Below are 5,437 nucleotides of genomic sequence, written 5' to 3'. Positions count from 1 at the left end.
TGGTGCACCCTATGAGTAGCGTCCACCACTGCTGCGACCCTTTGAGTGAGGTCGTGAGCCCGGAACAGCTGCTTTCAGGTTGTGATGAAGAGTGCACTGCATTGTCAGCACCCAGTCCATCGTAGAAGACGTAGTGTGCTTTCCTTTCAACATTCTGCATGTAAGAGATGCACAACATTCAACTAAGCATTTAAAAAATACTGGGAACAATCAGAACCTCATTATGATGTGTCATATAATAAAAAGCTCCAGCTTCTCCACTTTCAGCTTTAACACTATTCACTTTTACGTTTACAAGCATCTATGCATATTAGTGTACGAATGCAAGTGCCATGTTTGAGTATGGTTTTTTCACCACCGTGGTGGTGGTGAAAAAGTGCTCCTCTCTTGAATCATGCACCTACCAAGAAGCTTGAAATATACTGGGAAGCTCAAATTTCAGCATTTAAACCAAGTTTTCTTGCTAAGCTAGAATACGCTAACCAATAGTCCACTACAATGGTTGATACAAAAAATTATATAAACCCATTCAGACAGAAAAGTAGCAATATTTATCATTTACTTTGAAGGATCGTTGTGTAGACATGTACACATCACAGATGTACAATCTACTGTGTGAAAATATTGTAAAACATCGAGCAAGCCCCAATATGGAAGGATCAACAGCACTTACAATATGACAACTGCTGCTGGAAAAACAGCACTGTGTATTTGTGGAAGCTCACCACTAAATTTCTTCTCCAGTTACATAAATTTGGTGTACTCGATAATTTTATGTCTTTCACAGGTTGCTTATTGGTGAACAAAATGATTACCTTAGGCCACGAGTAAAACTGACTACTCTCAAGAATAAATAAGACGTGCTAACCCTATTCTTCGAGTGCATGCATAAGCAGCTCATTTGCAGTTGACTTTTTTTAATTCATAAAAACAGCCATGCAACAGATAATGTATCACAAGTAAGTTAAATATATGCTCAATAAGCTCTGAACTGTTGGACCATAAATATGTGTAATAAAAAAAATGCACGACATATTGGAGAAGTAGCTAACAGGAATATATGCATGGAGGGCTTATTAGTTGGATCAGTGTCCTTACATTCGTAAGGATGAAACCTGCACAGATAAAATGCATGAAACAGACAAGAGCTGTTAGGTCTGCCTGCTTTCATTTACAGCCACCTGTGTCGCCATCTTCATTTTGTTTTTCGCGGGCGTGTTCTTTAGTGGCTAACTATGCCTACACCATTATCATCTGTGCTGTATCAGTCTAACTGAAAGTTTTGTGTGCGTGTTTGTTGGTACACTTTGGCTAAGCTTTCATATGTAACCACATCGCAAAACACTACACTAAAATATACAGAAATATTCTATTCTACAATATTCTATGTGCCACAGTACAATGGTGCAAAAATGCAAAAAGATGTGTGCAATTGAGTGTGGCTGTTCAATCCCTTATTAAAGTAGATCAATATTTCTATATCCTGATTATTTACGATATACTAGTATAAATATAAACAAACCTAGCAAGGCATAAAAAGCGCGAATCACTGATTAAACAAGGTACATATAAATTCTTTGGTTAGCTGCACGATTTTTAACAAAACACGTCACGCCGCTGCAAAGCGCAGGCATTAAAGGGGTACTGATACAAAGTTTAAGTATTTTTCAATTGTTGCTTTAAATAGCGTATTTACTCGCATTAAAAACGCACCCCTATCTTCAGTCATTGAAATCTGATTTTTTTTTTTCTCCCGCGTAATAAACGCGCCCCATTTGTCCACTGCAGTCCCGCTAACTGACAACTGGCGCCTCTTTTACCGTTGATCTGCTTCGTTTTTATTATTATTATTATTATGCCATTTCTTTCGCCCACCTCGGCTCGCTCAGCCCCCCCCCCCCCCCCTTGTTTTCTCACACGCTGCCGAATGCCGTAAGGTTTATCTGCGCGGGGCACATCCCCCTGTTTTCTTTAACCATGCCCCAAAGCGAGGTTCACGAACACTGCGACTGTTGAGACATCGCAGCTGATAAGCACACAGCGAGCGAAGGTCACGAAGCTACCGACGCCATGAGACGGTCGCTTCCTGCAATTACGATTATCGCGGGCAAATCGGGAGTTGGCAGGCAGGCACGCATTTCTGCACTTCGTTGTTCGCATACACGAAAGCTTACCTTTTCAGCAATAGCACGAAATCCAAAAGCGTTCTCCATGTAGCTCCCAGCGTACACTCCGTTGATTGCTTGATCGGAAACACTGCTTGCGGCGGGCACAAGCTTCAACGAAAGCCGTTGACAGGGGACGCACACTCCGCCGCACCGAAGTTGTTCTGTACTAGCCGACACGCCACAGATTGCAGTGACACGTACTGTATCTACTGTAAGCACAAGTTAAACTGTGCAAGCCGTATAAGTACGCGTTTCTGACAAAGCAAGTGAATAGTAAAATAATAAACCACCGTCAGCCTGCAGCAAACACGCACACGACATGTTATCACCCAATTCAAAGTCTGCCTGTTGACGATGGCGATATGCAGTTGCCCCGAAACCTCAAAACCGAAACCGAAACCGAAACCCATAGCAGTACCGTTTTATGATATAATTTCCAAGTTATGTCAAGTCTCCAAGATATAGTGTAATATTTCATGCTTGACAACATATTTATTTGCTAGCAGAGCTTCAAAGTCTTTTTTTTTGCCACTGACGTGTGCAGGTGGCAAATGCGTAGCCTTCGTAATGTACATTTTTTTTTCCCGGGTGAGGCGTTATTACGGCGTTGTTTCGAGATTTCGGAGTCAAAATTTGTTACTTGCGGAACATAGGTATAAATAAAAAGTTAGGCAAGGGTGGCAAGGAGGTTGTTCCATATTTGACACATCTCCCACCCTTTTTTATGTTCGTTTGAGGAGATATTTTTTAATTCAAAATGGGGCAAATGTAGAACCGAAACAAGCTCAACTAACGCTGCCCTGACATATACGTAGTATCAACGTTCTTCTAGAACAGTAATATTTATAAATAATGTTTTAATATTACTGTTTTAGAGGAAACGTGAACGTATGTATGAGCCAATTGAGTGTCATTTGAGCTACTTTCGGGTCAGGATTTGGCCCATTTCACACACACAAAAAAAAGAAAGCTTGCGATTCGGATCCGCACGTATGCAACTACAGGCAAAAATTTACATACAAATTGCGCCAGGCCCCCTTTTTTCCTCTTTCTGTTCCCTTGCACGCATAAATCCTAGCAACACCCCTGCTGTGCTATTAGCTTCTTTTAAATAACACTCTGCCAATCATCAAGAACCGGGGGCTTTGCTTTTTTTACCGACAAAGTATGAAGGACGCTTGCTTTTATTTCAAGTCTTAAATTTTGTGTGAGCATACCAATGTGCGATTATCAGTGCATTGTAACGTGACAGTAACAACTGTTAATTACAATGCTTCAATTAGTCAACTACTCTGCATCTTTGTGGCACGGGTACATTGCGCTAGTGTTGTCTACGATCGTTCACGTGTATATTATACGACGCGCAAGCGTGCATTTCAAGTAAATATAAAAAGAGCACTAAGTGCCCACAGATTGGTGCGACCCATTGGAAGAGTTCACCCGTGCTTAGCGTATGTGCGCCAAGCTTGTTCTGCGGCGCAGCATGCGTGCACAGCAGCTGCATCAGAGTAAGCTTAGCCTGTTAATTGCAAACATGCCTAGTTCTGTGGCAATGCGAATACTACAAACATTCAATTTGAACTGACCCATGTTCATAGATCTAAATATAACTCACTGAATAAATCAGGGACCCGTGTATTGATGCGAAATACTTCAGTGTGAGGAAATATATGGACCCCCATTGTAAAAAATTGGCCCCGTATCTCCGTGTTTCTGCAAATGTCAAAAGACGATAGTCTTGCGTGAGGAGAGAGTGAACAGGACATTTATTTGGTGTTCTGCGCAAGAACGTCGGTGAGTGGTATTCTGTAGGCACTGCGTTTGAGTGCCTCGAGCGTACAGCTAAGGCGAAAAAGAACATCAAATCATGTCGCACGTGAGACATGAGCGCCATCTGGCAGTCTTCCTAGAAAACAAAGCGTGTGACTTTGATAGGGGTGTGCCCGCCCATCTCAGAGGTGATAAGGTGTAGAACGCAAGGCGACGGGTAGATTCCACCACCTTAGCAAAGCGTTGGAAACACTCCCTGTTCCGTGCAAGCATTGCATGGTCAGCGCAGCGTGATAAGCGCTACGGCGCTTAATATTACTAATGTATGCTTTTTCTAGTAAAAGACGCACATGTAGAATATATACGTGTTGTTATGGTGTCACAAACATGCGCAATCATGACTTTTTATTTGACGATTGCACAAGCATGAACGGTCAATCTTGAGCAACACTGGTGGGCGCTGCGGATGAGGTCGGCCATTTCAAGTACCAGATGCCGTATAGAGTGGACAAACTGACAAATGTACAGACAGACAGACAGACAGACAGACAGACCAAAATTTTTGCGTTGAAGGTCCCCAAAAAGACTATCGTCTTTATAAACCGGGACCTCTGGTGCAAAAAACTTAGTGTGATTTCAAATGAGAAAGCGCGCACGATAGCCTGTCGAAAACCGTGTGTAATCGTTTCATGTCATGTTTAAGTGCAACATAATCTCTTTTACTGATGTCTCTGTGAGAATTAGGGAAGAATGGACATAAGCGGCAGCAAAATATATTTAGTAGGAATCCCAAAGAGTTAACCCATGAATTAAGTCATTGAACATGCGAGTAATCTTCTGAATATAATAAATAGGGGGTGGTTTAATAAATATAATACATAGCACGATATATATTGGCGAATGAATTATGGGAAATGAAAGCGAATGCCGCAACATCAATCTTTTCACCAGACTTTTATGCGGTTTGATTGCATCCGTTGAGATGTGATATGCATTGACGCTCTAAACTATATACATATATGATAGGTGTAACGTTCAAGGAAACACCCTTGGGTGTAATTTGCTAACATATACCTATAATACACCTAAAAATGAGAAATGGGCGTACAAAAGGTGGAATTGCAGAACTTACACCCATGCGGATAAGTTTGGCAGAAATAATAGGTGTAAGATGGGTGATTTATTCAAAAATCCACCCTTAAGGGTGTGAAGTGATTTGCAGTGTACGTGGAGAGGCACTTTTTCTTATTCTTTCCAGTGAACTTGTCTTCTTTGTTATAAGTCATGCCTTATAATCATATCACGTTTTCAGGGACGTGAAAATTCAAGATAATATTATTACTTACGCCTGAATAAAAGCAATATTTATTTATCTACACTCATTTCGCAAAGCTCATTGCTCTGCCTTGTGAAGGCTGACAAATGAGACGAAGTATTTCTGTGTGCGCAGTGTACTGCGCACGCACAAAATAAGACGGACTCTTCTTTTTCACTCTCAA

This window comes from Rhipicephalus microplus, chromosome X, assembly GCF_043290135.1.
Source record: "Rhipicephalus microplus isolate Deutch F79 chromosome X, USDA_Rmic, whole genome shotgun sequence".
NCBI classification, from domain to species: Eukaryota; Metazoa; Arthropoda; class Arachnida; order Ixodida; family Ixodidae; genus Rhipicephalus; species Rhipicephalus microplus.
Note: the sequence above shows the minus strand (reverse complement) of the source record.